The sequence below is a fragment of the Budorcas taxicolor genome, chromosome 18, assembly GCF_023091745.1.
Source record: "Budorcas taxicolor isolate Tak-1 chromosome 18, Takin1.1, whole genome shotgun sequence".
NCBI lineage: Eukaryota > Metazoa > Chordata > Mammalia > Artiodactyla > Bovidae > Budorcas > Budorcas taxicolor.
In genome coordinates this window covers 58,887,944-58,905,333 of record NC_068927.1, presented here as the reverse complement: position 1 = coordinate 58,905,333, position 17,390 = coordinate 58,887,944, and the positions used below count along the sequence as shown (strand labels likewise).

Here is a 17,390-nt window from a genome sequence, read left to right as displayed (position 1 = left end):
ATTACTTTGCCAACAAAAGTCCATCTGGTCAAATCTATGGTTGTTCCAGTAGTTATGTATGGATGTAAGAGATGGACCATAAAGAAGGCCGAGTGCCAAAGAATTGATGCTTTTGAAGTGTGGTGCTGGAGAAGACTCTTGAGAGTTCCCTTGGACAGCAAGGAGATCAAACCAGTCCACCCTAAAGGAAATCAGTCCTGAGTATTCACTGGGAGGACTAATGCCAAAGCTGAAACTCCAATACTTTGGCCACTTGATGGGAAGAGCCAACTCATTGGAAAAGACCCTGATGATGGGAAAGATTGAGGAAAGGAGGAGAAGGGGTCGACAGAGGATGAGATGCTTTGTTGGCATCATCAACTCAATGGACATGAGTTTGAGCAAGCTCTGGGAGTTGGTGATGGACAGGGAAGCCTGACATGCTGCAGTCCATGGGGTCACAAAGAGTCGGACATGACTGAGCGACTGAACAACATTGTGGTCTCGTGAGAGAGGAAGGCATTGTAGAATGTGAAAAGAGTCCAGGACGTGACTTCCCAAAAGACTTTATAGAAAGCACATTTACTGTAGTAGGCAATAGTTAAAACCTAGATCTGGAGTCTCCATCAGAATAACACTCAGTCAAACATAAGGGTGGACCTGTCTTTATGAGGAAGGCAGCATGATTTTATACCAGTAAACTGAGAGAGGGACCTCTAGTCTAGGGTGAAGGAGGCAGAGAGCTCAAGAAGGAGGGAGGTTAGAATCATGTGAGTCATCAGGAAGCTTTCTGTCTATTCTCACCAACTCCCATTTATTCCTCAAAAGCAGAGATCATAAACTCTATTGTAGGACACAGACGATTCCAGAAGACATTCTACAAGTGAAGGAACCAAAAGCCCAAGGGTAGATAAGGGATTCTGGAAGGCAGCTGTCCTCACCTGAGAAGGCCAGGTTCCCATAGTTCTCTAACATCACGTCCCTGTACAATTCCCGCTGACCGAGGTCCAGGCACTCCCACTCCTCTTGAAAGGTTGTTGCTGAACCACAGAAGACACCAGGATTCTTGGCCTCTGAAGGAGAAGAATTACATTCGTGGCCAGAGACGAGCCTTGATCACTCAGAGCTTTTGTGTAACAGAGTTTTCTTAAAGTATAAAAGAGATAGAGAAAGCTTCTGACATAGACATCAGAAGGGGGCAGAAAGAGCGCCCACTCACTAGCGTTAGCAAGGGAGTTATATACCTTTTAATTAGTTATCCCAATGAAACAAAAGATTGTCTGGAGGTTGTAAAGATCTTACTAGACCCGCTCTCATAATTTACATTTTAAGATAACAGGATTAGCCAGAAGATTTTCAGGAAGGAGAAACTGTCCTCAAGCAGGATACGTTATTATTGTATAATCCCTAGTACAGAGTTTAAACTGAGTTGTGTAATTGACTAAGACTAAATATATTCTTTGCAGCCAAAGATGGAGAAGCTCTATACTGTCAGCAAAAACAAGACCAGGAGCTGACTGTGGCTCAGATCATGAACCCCTTATTACCAAATTCAGACTCAATTTGAAGAAAGTAGAGAAAATCGCTAGACCATTCAGGTATGACCTAAATCAAATCCCTTATGATTTTACAGTGGAAGTGAGAAATAGATTTAAGGGCCTAGATCTGATAGATAGAGTGCCAGATGAACTATGGAATGAGGTTCATGACATTGTACAGGAGACAGGGATCAAGACCATCCTCATGGAAAAGAAATGCAATAAAGCAAAATGGCTGTTTGGGGAGGTCTTACAAATACCTCTGAAAAGAAGAGAGGGGAAAAGCAAACAAGAAAAGGAACGATATAAGCATCTGAATGCAGAGCTCCAGAGAATAGCAAGAAGAGATAAGAAAGCCTTCTTCAGCGATCAATGCAAAGAAAAAAGAGGAAAAGAACAGAATGGGAAAGACGAGAGATCTCCTCAAGAATATTAGAGATACCAAGGGAACATTTCATGCAAAGATGGGCTCGATAAAGGACAGAAATGGTCTGGACCTAACAGAAGCAGAAGATATTAAGAAGAGCTGGCAAGAATACACAGAAGAACTGTACAAAAAAGATTTTCATGACCCAGATAATCATGATGGTGTGATCACTCATGCAGAGCCAGACATCCTGGAATGTGAAGTCAAGTGGGCCTTAGAAAGCATCACTATGAACAAAGCTAGTGGAGGCGATGGAATTCCAGTTTGGCTGTTTCAAATCCTGAAAGATGATGCTGTGAAAGTGCTGCACTCAATATGCCAGCAAATTTGGAAAACTCAACAGTGGCCACAGGACTGGAAAAGGTCAGTTTTCATTCCAATCCCAAAGAAAGGCAATGCCAAAGAATTCTCAAACTACTGCACAATTGCACTCATCTCACACGTTAGTAAAGTAACGCTCAAAATTCTGCAAGCCAGGCTTCAGAAATACGTGAACCGTGAAATTCCTGATGTTCAAGCTGGTTTTAGAAAAGGCAGAGGAACCAGAGATCAAATTGTCAACCTCTGCTGGATCATGGAAAAAGCAAGAGAGTTCCAGAAAAACATCTATTTCTGCTTTATTGACTATGCCAAAGCCTTTGACTGTGTGGATCACAATAAACTGTGGAAAATTCTGAAAGAGATGGGAATAGCAGACCACCCGACCTGTCTCTTGAGAAATCCATGTGCAGGTCAGGAACCAACAGTTAGAACTGGACTTGGAACAACAGACTGGTTCCAAATAGGATATTGTCGCCCTGCTTATTTAACTTCTATGCAGAGTACATCATGAAAAACGCTGGGCTGAAAGAAACACAAGCTGGAGTCAAGATTGCCAGGAGAAATATCAAACACCTCAGATATGCAGATGATACCACCCTTATGGCAGAAAGTGAAGCGGAACTAAAAAGCCTCTGGATGAAAGTAAAAGGAGAGTGAAAAAGTTGGCTTAAAGCTGAACGTTCAGAAAACGAAGATCATGGCATCTGGTCCCATTACTTCATGGGAAATAGATGGGGAAACAGTGGAAACAGTGTCAGACTTTATTTTTCTGGGCTCCAAAATCACTGCAGATGGTGACTGCAGCCATGAAATTAAAAGACAATTATTCTTTGGAAGAAAAGTTACGACCAACCTAGATAGTATATTCAAAAGCAGAGACATTACTTTGCCGACTAAGGTCCGTCTAGTCAAGGCTATGGTTTTTCCTGTGGTCATGTATGGATGTGAGAGTTGGACTGTGAAGAAGACGGAGTGCTGAAGAATTGATGCTTTTGAACTGTGGTTTTGGAGAAGACTCTTGAGAGTCCTTTGGACTGCAAGGAGATCCAACCAGTCCATTCTGAAGGAGATCAACCCTGGGATTTCTTTGGAAGTAATGATGCTAAAGCTGAAACTCCAGTACTTTGGCCACCTCAGCGAAGAGTTGACTCATTGGAAAAGACTCTGATGCTGGGAGAGATTACGGCAGGAGGAGAAAGGGACGACAGAAGATGAGATGGCTGGATGGCATCAGACTCGATGGACGTGAGTCTTTGTGAACTCCAGGAGTTGGTGATGGAGAGGGAGGTCTGGTGTGCTACAGTTCATGTGGTCGCAAAGAGTCGGATGTGACTGAGTGACTGAACTGAACTGAACTGAAGGAATGTAGACAAAAAGTTTGTCCTTTGCTTCTTCTTGAGAATTCCAGACCCCTCTCTCCTTGGGGACCCTCGGACTTCTTATCAACCTGCCTAGGAACTGACTCTCTCACTCTTGAGTGAACCCTATGGCCACATCCCAGAATGTCAGCCGCCCCTGAAATACAACGGACAGATGCCATGTGACTGTGGGAAGACTTCCTAATGTGACCCAAGTTGAAAATAGAAAGTACAGAGAGCTAGTTTTTCAATGAGAAGAGTGTATGTAGGTATAGAATAAGATTCTTTTTTACATAGTAATATGCTCTAGCGCATTTCTAACCTGAAGAAAACAGGATGACATATGATTCACAAAGCCACTTGGGTTTCCCTGGTAGCTCAGATGGTAAAGCATCTGTCTGCAATGCAGGTGACCTGGATTCAATCCCTAGGTTGGGAAGATCCCCTGGAGAAGGGAATGGCAACCCACTCCAGTATTCTTGCCTGGGGAATCTTACGGAGAGAGGAACCTGGCAGGCTATAGTCCATGGGGTCACAAAGAATGGGACGTGACTGAGTGACTAGGATTCATTCATTCATCTGGGAGAAAAATTATTAACTGTGATCGACAGAGGCATATTTAGTTTTGAGGGTTTTCCTTGTGTTGCACAGGATAAATATCAGTCAAAGCAGGAATATTTTTAAAAAGCACATTATGATTCAAGAGTTCTAGGGTGGGGCCACAGTTTTTCATCTTGAACAAGCTTAGTTTTAACTAAATCTCTAGTTGATAAATGGCCATTGTGAATAGCACGGAGGTAAAAGAGCCATGGCAAACAGCCCCGGCATCCAGTCCCATCACATCAGGGCAAATAGACGGGGGAACAAGGGAAACAGTGAGAGACTTGATTGTTTTGGGCTCCAAAGTCACTGCAGATGGTGACTGCAGCCATGAAATTAAAAGATGCTTGCTCCTTGGAAGAAACACTATGACCAACTTAGACAGCATATTAAAAAGCAGAGACATTATTTTGCCGACAAATTTCCATCTAATCAAAGCTATGGTTTTTCCATAGCTTTGGATGTGAGAGCTGGAGTATAGAGAAAACTGAGCACCAAAGAATTGATGGTTTTGAACTGTGGTGTTGGAGAAGACTCTTCAGAGTCCCTTGAACTGCAAGAAGAGTCAACCAGTCCATCCTAAAGGAAATCAGTCCTGAATATTCAATGGAAGGACTGATGCTGAAGCTGAAACTCCAATACTTTGGCCACCTGATGCAAAGAACTGACTCATTGGAAAAGAGCTTGATGCTGGGAAAGACTGAAGGCAGGAGGAGAAGGGGATAACAAAGGTTGAGATAGTTGGATGGTGTCACGAACTCAATGGATACATGGTTGAGTAAGCTCTGGGAGTTGGTGATTGTCAGATGTGCTGCAGTCCATGGGGTTACAAAGAGTTGGACAGAACTGAGCGACTGAACTGAACTGAAAAGAGCCAGGTATGAATTCATAGTTATTATTGAACTTTATGCACATTACAGATTTTACAGGTTTAATCGATTAGTAAGCAGAGAAAACAATCCTTTTGATCATTTCTGAACTATATAACCTTCTAACAGTTTTTTACTTTGTAATCTTGAATGAGCCACATAAATAATTTTAGATTAAAAAATATTGCTGTTCAAAATTATTTGGAATATTTGATCAAATATTCAGAAAATGTAGAGCTTGGGATTTACTTCAACGGATCTGAGCTCGATTTTATGTAAAAAGAATTAAGTCAACACAGAGACCTGACTGAGCGACTGAATTGAACTGAATGCAGAGACCACTCTAATGGATGTTTTACCAGTTGAAGTAACTGGCAAAAATATAAAAAACAGAAAAACAGTCATATACTGTTAACATTTTCATGCACACAAACATACATTAGTTGGGAAAAAAATGATTCATGTTTATAAAATTAGGAATAGATTTCTGTGCTTAAATTTTATAATTTATTTGTGGCAATATTCTGTATTTTTAAAATACACTAGGGTGCAAAAACACATAAAGACAAAAATTAGAGCTCTTGGTTCTGAATCTTCTATTCCTGTGAAAATCTGTCATTTGTGTTGCATTCTATTTTAGATTTACCAGTTAAACATACATAAGCAATAACATTCTTATAAATATTGTAGAAAATACAAAGATGTGATAAGAATTCTGTCTGGAAAATGAGTGCGGAGTATATTACTAACGGAAATGATCAGACCTGGGCTTGAGTGATGAAAACCTCCATTCCCAAAATGCAAGAACTGTATTAAACACAGGTGACTCTTCATTTTCCAAAGCAAAGGGTACTAAGAAGGCGCAGCTTGCTACATTAATTTCGGCAGCTTATACACATCCCTCACTAAATCTTTCAAAAATCCTTATTAAAGTCAAAAAGCAGGAACATCACAGTTTCCAATATCACAATATCACAGAAGCACCTGAACCAGGGAATGTGAGGTGTAGTGGGATAAATGTTGGCAGTGATCTAAATCCTGAAAAATCAGTTTTATACAAAATTCACTTATATAACTTCAATGTTCTGTATCCTAAGACTACACTTAAGAGTGAGTCCTTCCTACCAATATAGACAAAGGTCTCTCATATTTTTCTCCTTCTATTCTCCAAACTTCCTGTGGAATTCTGGACCACTGAGGTAATTCTACTCATTAGGACAATTCCTTAATCCTGTTCTAAACGTCTCAAGTGGCATATATATGTAAATTCATTCCTAATTTCCCCTACTTCTCAAGGTCCCAAGACTGTATTTAGTATTTTACTTAAAAAGCATTTTAAGTATTTTACTTAGAGAGCAAGTGACATAACTATTGAAAATACTATAATATGTGGAATTACTCCCTGAACACTTACCTCATGGTGACCTATAGGGATGTTTGACATGAATGACTAACACCTCCATTTAGATGTACATGTTACATTCCTGTGTCCTTAATCTTCTAATGGAGACTAAATATAAATGATTTCTCCCTAGGATAGCAGGCCTTGTCTCACCTTTGAGATAGCAACCATCAAAAACATAACTTTGCCTACACACTAGAAATGAAACACAGCAGCATGGTGTAATTTCAGAGTTCAATGACATTTATTTTGGTTTTCAAATAATCACAAATTATGTCAATATAAACAAAGATATATTGCTAATAATTGTACATTTCTAAATACCAATCTTCATCTTGTGATCCATAATAACATATCAATTTTCTGTTTTAACTATGGATTACTATCTACAATAGTTCTCCTGAAGAGGAATTTCAAAAAACAGGATTGATGAAACGGTTTCTATTGTATGGGCTTCCCTTGATAGCTCAGTTGGTAAAGAATCTGCCTCCCACTCCAGTATCCCGGCCTGGAGAATTCCATGGACACAGTCCATGTGGTTGCAAAGAGGTGGACACGACTCAGCGACTTTCACTTTTTCTAGTGTGCAATTTCTGGTATTTATTTATATTTAATTTTTATTAAATACTTTTCTACATTTTTTTAAATGTCACTCCTTCTCTTTCTTAAATAAATGGTCTTATATTTTCTTAAGTGTGTGTTTAGGACAAACCTCTTCCATCACTTATTACTAGGGTTTCTCTCCCATACGTGCTCTCTGGTACCTAATAAGGTGAGAGCTCTGATTAAAGCCTTTGGCACTTTCCTTACATTTGTAAGGTTTTTCCTCCAGTATGAATTCTCTGATGTTGAGTAAGATGTGAGTGCTTGATGAAGGCTATTCCACATTCTTTACATTTGTAAGGTTTCTCTCCAGTAGGAATTCGCTGGTGTTGAATAAGACTTGAGTGGTGACTGAAGGCTTTTCTGCATTCTTTCCATTTATAAGGTTATTCTCCAGTATGAATTCTCTGATGATAAGTAAGACCTGAGTGCTTACTAAAGTCTTTGCCACAATCCTTACATTTATAAGGCCTCTCCCCAGTATGAATTTGCTTGTGTTGAGTAAGAGTTGAGTTCTGAGTAAAGGATTTCCCACATTCTGTACATTTATAAGGTTTCTCTCCAGTATGAGTTCTCTGGTGGCAAGTAAGACCTGAGCACTGGTTAAATTCTTTGCCACAATCCTAACATTTATAAGGCTTCTCTCCAGTATGAATTCACTGGTGTTGAGTAACAGTTGAGTAGTGACTGAAGGCTTTTCCGCATTCTTTACATTTATAAGGCTTCTCTCCAGTATGAATTCTCTGATGGTAAGTAAGACCTGAGCACTGGTGAAATTCTTTGCCACAACCCTTACATTTATAAGGCTTCTCTCCAGTATGAATTCTCTGGTGTTGAGTAAGAGTTGAGTTCTGACTAAAGGATTTCCCACATTCTGTACATTTATAAGGTTTCTCTCCAGTATGAGTTCTCTGGTGGCAAGTAAGACCTGAGCACTGGTTAAATTCTTTGCCACAATCCTAACATTTATAAGGCTTCTCTCCAGTATGAATTCTCTGGTGTTCAATAAGATGTGACTTCTGATTAAAGGCTTTGCCACACTTTGTACATTTATAATGCTTCTCCCCCGTGTGACTTCGCTGATGTTGACTAAGGTTTGAGTAACACATAAATGCTTTTCCACATTCTTTACGTTCATAAGGTTTCTTGCCAGTGTGGATTTGCTGATCTTGACTAAGCTCTGAATTCTGCTTAGAGGTGTTGCCACACTCTGTATATTTGGAAGGTTTCCATCCTGAATGAATTTTCCTGTGTCTACTTAGACTGGATGAGTTAGTAAAGGCTTTCTCACATTTTGTACACTTATAACTTTTCTGCGGATTATGAATACTCTGCTGTTGAGTGAGATTTGAAGACTGATTAGAAACATCACCATATTCACAATTGTAAGTCTTCTCTCCAGTATGCATGCTCTCATTTAGTGGAAGACCTGATGTTTGATAAAAGATATTACTCCATGCACTATTTTTAGACTCTTTGTCTGAAGATTGAGGTCCCGGATGTTTCAAAGGGTTAGAGTCTTGTGTAGTTTTACACCCAGTTTCATTGCATGAATGGCTTCTCACTCCATCATAAATATTCTTGTAATCACTTGGGGTAGAGCTCTTACTTAAGGCTTGACTTGTGTTATTACACGTGAGAAGTTGTTCCGTATTAACTGTATCATGATGTGTATTGAACAATGATGGTGGGATTAACTCTCTTCCATTATTATCAACATTACACATTTTGGAACAGAGAGAATCTGTCTGTTGGTGGAAAAATAATGACCCCTTGCTCACAGATCTCTCAAACTGATTATATTGTGAGTTTTCCCCATCATTTTTAAATTTCTGGTTTTCAGACGTGCTTGAATGTATGTGTAATTGAAGCCTGTGTTCAGAGTGGTTTGCATGAGTATTTGCAGTAGAGACTGGATGACTTTCCAGATTTTCCACATTTCTCTTCAGAGAACGTGTATGTTTCAAAAACTGATTTAAGCCTTTGCTTGAAGAGATACACTTCTCTGCAGATGTTGATAACTGAAATGGGTGTGTTCTGCAGTTTGACTGACATTGCTCATTTCCTTGGGCAGTAATGTCCACATTGTGTGAAACTGTCTTGGTTTCTTTCTGTCCATATAAACATCTTCTAGGTCTTTCACATACCCCCGTATATTCCTGGTCTTTCATTAAATGTTCATTTCCAAGGTGAGACCTTTCATATATTCCTAGGTTTGCTTTTTGGATTAAATTTTCTAATCTTGGATTCTTTGACATCAAACCATGGGTGTTGTGAGAAGACACAGCTGAAAGATACCAAATGAAAGTTTTCTTATCTACTATTCTTATCTACTGGGGCTGGTGTGAGCTCAGCTGGGACAGAAGGGGAGCCTCATTCTCTGTGGGAAGAGAACACGGCATCAGTCTGTGGCAGCAGGACAGAGTGAGACCTGTACACAGGGTACTGATCCCAGTCCTGCCTACCTAGCCTGAGAAGGTGTCCACTGCAGCAGACAAAGGCTGGGTGCTGAAAAGTGGGGTCTGGAGAGCAGACTCAGGCCGAGGACTGCTATGGGCTGTGAGGAGACATCCTGAGGGGATGGGGTGAGGGAGGAGCTCTATAAACAAGAATGCTTGTGGAGGAAGCCTGAATCACCAGAGAGCAGAGCGCCGTTGTTGAGTGATGCCCAAAGGGAAGACCCACCACTGCAGCCCCTTTCCCCCTGTGCTGGCCCCTTCTCCCCAAGCACTAGGAAGGGCCACCACATGGGTGGGCTATATTGAGCTCCAGCCACAGCCTCCCCCCATGCACCTTCTCCACAATCAGCAGACTCCTGTGCTCTGTGGGTGGCTGAAAGCTCAGCTGATCTCCAAGGTTAAGGAAGAAAACCTGAAGTCTCTCCTCACAGTTGCAAAAACCATGCTTTTATACCTGCAACTGGCTTTGTCAACTCAGCCCCCGCAGAGCATCTGAATGGACAACAGGGCTCCCCCAGACATAGGAGGTGTAGCTTTAGCAGCTGTAGACTTTGTGGGGATGTATACTAGGGGGTGGGGCCAGGCCAGAGTCTGAGCTGCCCCCATAGCACCACAGCAGGTCCAGCTCCATGAATGTAATTCTGGGACCTGAGTGTTCTAGTGAAAACAACATCTGAGGAGGCAGACCTCTCTGCTTTCACAAACAGTGGATGAAAATCCCTAAAAGTGAAAGCTGCTGGCACCAGAGCAATGTGCCAGCATGCCCATGGCTGAAAGGGGGCCAAGGGCAGTGCCAACATGGGGTCATGTGAGACTCACACAGTGCATGAGCACACCCCAAGGTGAACAATCCCAGAGGAGCAATCCTTAGTGGCTTCTCTCCCAGTAGGTGTCCTCCAATCCTAACTGCCTTGACCACAGACCAGAATCACAGTGAAGAAACGGATCTGGGGGTCTTCTCCACCAACCAGGGAGCAGACCCTACACCTGACAGGGCAGAGACAACCATAGAGCCGAGGGGACACTCCCCTCAATATCCAGGGGAGGCTCGGGTCACAATAACAGCAATCAAAGCCAAGATCAAGGGGGTAAAGGTACAAGCCTGTGGAACAACCACCCCCCCTAGGGGGAAGACAACAGAGCAAGAGGAGCTAGGATCCTGCAGCCTGCAGAACAGACCACAAACCCAGAAAATTTGACAAAATGAGAGGACAAAGAAGTATGGTGTAGAGGAAAGAGCAAAACAAAAAGCTACAAGAACCACTAAATGATGAAGAGACAGGCAACCTAATGATTACTCTTCCACTGAAGTCATCTTAAATGCTGATGCCACTAGGTGCCCTCTAATTCTTTAACCCACTTTTTATTTTAGCATGTTCTATATGAGGTTTCAATACAAAAATCATAAATGATACTGACATAGGTCTAATCAGAAAGCAAGGACATGTAGGACAAAGTCTGGGGAAGCTGATAACAAGATAAATTAAATAAAGAAGCAGTTCTTGAGAAATTAAGAAAAGAGACTTTAAAAATATGGTGTGAACACTATCAATGCTCTGTGGAGATTGAATTGGGAAGGAAATCTTAAAAAGAGTAGATATCTACACGTAAAATGGATTCTCTTTGCTGTACAACATTGTAAACAGGTTATACTCCAATAAGAACGTTTTAAAAAGATTCTATTATCTAAGCATTATAATAGTTTGAAACAATTAAAAATATGGTGGAAAATGTTTTAAGCTCTTATGCCAATTTATTTGAAAATTCTTTGAGTTAATTGAATATGCTTAAGTCTTTTAGCATTGAGGAATTGGGGCAGATACACTTAACATTTCATATAAGTTCGTATGAAAAAAACAGAAACTTTGAAATAACCCTGAGATTGGCATTCTTTCTCTTTAGGGAGGTTTTGGTTTATGCAGTCAAGAAATTACTTGAATTTAAAATCTATAAGATCATATTTGAAGCTTCCAGTGTTTTACAAATTATAAGTCAGAAAAAAAAAATCCACTCTGTCCCCAATATTCCTAGAACTTTGGCAGTATGTCTACAATTCTGCTCACACACGGCCATCTAGAGGTAGAAACTTTAATAGGAGTGTCTTAGAGTTTTTCAGAAATGTCCAGTTTTCCCAGGGCGCCAACACACATTCCCCCCCCCCCCCCGACCCCCCGCCCACTGGAGAAATTGAATAGTAGTAGATTCATGCAGGTTGTCACAGGCCAAGAGAAGGATTTCAGTTCTCACTGTGATTGAGAAAAGTAATCACTGGAGATGAATTCAGGAATAATTTAAAGAGACAGAATGGGGCAGGTGATATCCGCCTATGACAGCAACAGAAAGAAACCCAGACTTCTCTAAAATCATTTCCGTTGAAGCAGATCTTCCCAAACCACATGACAAAGGATGAATTCCTCACTAATCTTTGGACCTGTCGTTGACTCATCGGCTCCATCCATTCATACATACCTGTGTATATGGCTGGCATCTCCAGTCTCCTTACATCCCAGGGATTTTTTATTTGCAGAAAGGTGACCAGGTCTGGCTTAGAGACCACAAGACCTGGTATCAGGAAAAGGAATATTCATTTTGCTAGAGATTCATCAGTTTCCAATCTAATATATATTCAAGTGAGAAGAGAAGGCACATGTGCTAAGTCACTCCAGTCCTGTCTGACTCTTTGCCACCCTATGGACTGTAGCCCACCAGGCTCCTCTGTCCATGGGAGTGTCCAGGCAAAAGTACTGAGTGGGTTGCCATGTCCTCCTCCAGGAATTCTTCCCAACCCAGGGATCAAACACACTTCTTTTACGTCTCCTGCATTGGCAGGCAGGTTCTTTACCACTAGTGCCACCTGGGAAGCCCAGAGAAGGCATGGTAGAATGTTAATACAGCCTAGAACTAAAGTATTTGGGGACATAATTTCCTAAGCTGTATTAAAATTCCCTGGTGGCTCAGCTGGTAAAGAAGCCACCTGCACTGTGGGAAACCTGTATTTGATTCCTGGGTTGGGAAGATCCTCTGGAAAGGGAACCGCTACTCACTCCAGTATTCTGCCCTGGAGAATTCCATGGACTATTCCATAGGGTCACAAAGAGTCAGACATGACCATAATTTTGCCCATTACATTATTACTATTAACATTCTAGAGAAGTCATGGTTGAATGCTAATATAGCCTAGAAAGTTATATCCCCAAATACTTTATCGAAGCACTTTTATAACTAGGAAATACATAAAGAAAAGATCTTGAGATTCTAGTCAAGTACTACTAAGGCCAAAGTAAGTAAGTAGGAGATATCTGATTTATAAAGGAGAGTGGCACCCTTTTATACCACAGAACCTACAGAATTACCACTAACCTAGAAGAAGGAGGCAGATTCCATCAAGGAAAAGTTAGAATCATAGTGAATCATCATGAGGTCTTCTTTCTCAACTCATAAATATCCATTTTCCCATAGAAAGCAGGGATCTGAAAATATTATAAGGAGCAGAAGATTCTAGGAGACATTCTAGAAATGCAGAAACCAAAACCTGTGGGTAGAGAGGGGATTCAGGAAGGCAGTTATCCTCACCCAAGGAGGCCAGGTTCCTGTACTTCTCTAAAACACGTCCCTGTACAATTCTCGCTGACTGAAGTCCAGGCATTCCCACTCCTCCTCAGTGAAGTCTATGGCCACATCTTGGAATGTCAGCCATCCCTGAAATACAAAGTACAGGTGCCATGTGGCCATGGGAAGACTTCCTAATGTGACCCAAGAGGAAACCAGCAAGAGAAATGGCTTTGATTTAGAAGAATGTCTGGTGTTACACAGGAATATAATTTTTACACTATAATATATTCTACCACATTTTTAACCCCAAGAAAAGAGGATGAGATACGATCCATCAACCACTACAGAAATTATTCTGATTTGAAAGAGAAATTACAATCAGATTAAAATTGGCATATTTATTTTTGAGTGTTGTACTCAGTTGACAGATGACAAACTGTCTATCAAAAAAAACAGGAAATATTTTTACAAAGCACTTCCTGATCCAAATGTTCTGGAGTGGGCTCAGTGTGCCACATTTTTAACAAGCTTATTTGAACTAATAATGTTGAAAATTCTGCTCTATGAGTGACAATGTTTGAACAGCAACGAAGAAGAATAGTAAAGAAAGAATTCACAGTTAACTTTGAACTGTAAGTGCTTTACAGATTTTACAGGTCTGATAGGATAGTAACCTTGGTGACAGGAATCATTTTAACGATCTGGTATATACTATTTTCTGACAGTTTTCAGAGACTTGAATGTATAACAAATAATTTAAAATCAGTAATGTTGCTGTAGCATCTTTTGGCAAATATTTTAACAAACATCATTTAAATGACAGCTTAAGGGACTGGGGAGCCTGGTGGGTTGCCGTCTATGGGGTCGCAGAGTCGGACACGTCTGGAGCGACTTAGCAGCAGTAGCAACTTTTACTTCAGTTTGTGACTCTAGACTTTAATCAAACAAAGACAAACGCACAGAGCTAACTCTAATGAAAGTTTATAGAAATTTCTGTATTTGTAAATAATACTGAAAACAAGAAAAGTGTTAGTCACTCAGTCGTGTGCAACCCCAGGGACTGTAGCCTACCAGGCTTCTCTGTCCATGGGATTCTCAAGACATGAATACTGCAGTGGGTAGCTATTCCCTGCTTCAAAGAATCTTCAAAGAAGAAAAGGAAAGAAAATCTATCAAATGATGTTGACATGTTCATGCATACAGACATACACTAAAATCAGGAGTGTATACATATTAAGAGAAAAATGGTCTTGGCAATAAAATCAGGATAATTTTTAACTGATTGAAAATGTACATAAATATTTGAGGACGATATTGTTAGGTAGGTAGATTAGGGAAAAGGAGTCCAAAATAGTGGTGGCTAAAAGACAAGGAAGGTCTGAGGAAGGTCTGAGGACGAGAATGGAGACTTCAGGTAGAACAAACAACACTCCTGGCTAAATCCAATTTGCATAGGGCAGGCCCAGGTCGAGGAAAAAACATATAAAAGGAGGAGCCAAAGCGCTTTCTCTCTCTCCCTCTTTCTCTCCCGCATGTATGCGTGAGCTCTTCTCTTTTTCTCCCTCCCCCACGTGCTCCTCCATGCTCTTCTCTTCGAGTCTTTGGGTTGGTATGCCCTCACACTTCGAGGATGGATTCTCCTGCTATCGTCTAAATAAAATAGAGCTCTAACACTGATTTGCCTAAGAGCTATAACACAGTTTGTCCAAGACCCAAGAGCTGTGATGCGCCGAGGGCTTTAATATTCGTCGCTCCAAATGTTTGTTGTGAGGAGACAAAGAACCGAGGAACATACACTCGTGTGACAATATTATTCAAATTTTTTAAAATAGACTAGGGTGCAGACATACACAATGATTAAAAAAATAGACACCTCTGGTTCTGAATTTTTTAATTTCCTGAAAAATCTACCATTTGCATGGAACTATATTTTAAAATTTAACACAGTTGAACATAGATTCGTGGTAATATGATTCTTGTAAACATTTTGGAAAATACAGAAATGTGCTGAGACTCTATCTGTGATGTGAGCGTGGAGTGTACTGGAAATGATCAGACCTGGGCTTGAGTGGTGAAAATCCCTACTCCCAAATCCCAGCATCTCTACTAAACACGCAGGAGTGTTGTCAACTACAAATCGGCACTTGCCAAGAGCATCGCCAGCGACTGAACAAGACCTTTTAGAACTAACACCCAAAAAAGATGTCCTCTTCATTATAGGGGACTGGAATGCAAAAGTAGGAAGTCAAGAAACACCTGCAGTAACAGGCAAATTTGGCCTTGGAAAGCAGAATGAAGCAGGGCAAAGACTAATAGAGTTTTGCCAAGAAAATGCACTGGTCATAGCAAACACCCACTTCCAACAACACAAGAGAAGACTCTACACATGGACATCACCAGATGGTCAACCCCGAAATCAGATTGATTATATTCTTTGCAGCCAAAGATGGAGAAGCTCTATACAGTCAATAAAAACAATACCAGCAGCTGACTGTGGCTCAGATCATGAACTCCTTATTACCAAATTCAGACTTAAATTGAACAAAACAGGGAAAACCACTAGACCATTCAGGTATGATCTAAATCAAATCCCTTATGATTCTACAGCGGAAGTGAGAAATAGATTTAAGGGCTTAGATCTGATAGAGTGCCTGATGAACTATGGAATAAGGTTCGTGACATTGTACAGGAGACAAGGATCAAGACAATCCCCATGGAAAAGAAACGCAAAAAACCAAAATGGCTGTCTGGGGAAGCCTTACAAATAGCTGTGAAAATAAGAGAAGTGAGAAGCAAAGAAGAAAAGGAAAGATATAAGCATCTGAATGCAGAGTTCCAAGGAATAGCAAGAAGAGATAAGAAAGCCTTCTTCAGACATCAATGCAAAGAAATAGAGGGAAACAACAGAATGGGAAAGACTAGAGATCTCTTCAAGAAAATCAGAGATACCAAGGGAACATTTCATGCAAAGATGGGCTCGATAAAGGACAGAAATGGTATGGACCTAACAGAAGCAGAAGATTTTAAGAAGAGGTGGCAAGAATCAACAGAAGAACTGTACAAAAAATATCTTCACGACCCGGATAATCACGATGGTGTGATCACTCATCTAGAGCCAGACATTCTGGAATGTGAAGTCAAGTGGGCCTTAGAAAGCATCACTATGAACAAAGCTAGTGGAGATCATGGAATTCCAATTGAGCTGTTTCAAATCCTGAAAGATGATGCTGTGAAAGTGCTGCACTCAATATGCCAGCAAATTTAGAAAACTCAACAGTGGCCACAGAACTGGAAAAGGTCAGTTTTCACTCCAATCCCAAAGAAAGGCAATGCCAAAGAATGCTCAAACTACCGCACAATCGCACTCATCTCACATGCTAGTAAAGTAATGCTCAAAAATCTCCAAGCCAGGCTTCAGCAATACGCGAACCATGAATTTCCAGATGTTCAAGCTGGTTTTAGAAAAGGCAGAGGAACCAGAGATCAAATTGTCAACATCCGCTGGATCATGGAAAAAGCTAGAGAGTTCCAGAAAAACAATTATTTCTGCTTTATTGACTGCTAAAGCCTTTGACTATGTGGATCATAATACACTGTGGGAAATTCTGAAAGGGATGGGAATAGCAGACCACCTGACCTGCCTCTTGAGAAATCTCTATGCAGGTCAGGAAGCAACAGTTAGAACTGGACATGGAACAACAGACCAGTTCCAAATAGGAAAAGGAGTACGTCAAGGCTGTATATTGTAACCCTGCTTCTTTATCTTATATGCAGAGTACATCATGAGAAACGCTGGACTGAAGAAACACAAGCTAGAATTAAGATTGCCGGGAGGAATATCAACAACATCAGATATGCAGATGACACCACTCTTATGGCAGAAAGTGAAGAACTAAAAAGCCTCTTGATGAAAGTGAAAGAGGAGAGTGAAAAAGTTTGCTTAAGCTCAACATTCAGAAAACGAAGATCATGGCATCCGGTCCCATGACTTCATGGGAAACAGATGGGGAAACAGTGGAAATTGTGTCAGACTTTATTTTTTGGGACTCCAAAATCCCTGGAGATGGAGACTGCATCCATGAAATTAAAAGACGCTTACTCCTTGGAAGAAAAGTTATGACCAACCTAGATAGCATATTCAAAAGCACAGATATTACTTTGCCAACTAAGGTCCATCTAGTCAAGGCTATGGTTTTTCCAGTAGTCATGTATGGACGTGAGAGTTGGACTGTGAAGAAGGCTGAGTGCCGAGAAATTGATGCGTTTGAACTGTGGTGTTGGA

General features: G+C 40.8%; 1 pseudogene; it reads right to left on the bottom strand.

Annotated features, from left to right (window-relative positions):
* Positions 1 to 7,753: 7,753 nt before the first annotated feature.
* Positions 7,754 to 8,506, bottom strand: LOC128064016 (zinc finger protein 678-like; annotated as a pseudogene).
* Between the last annotated feature and the right edge of the window lie 8,884 nt (positions 8,507 to 17,390).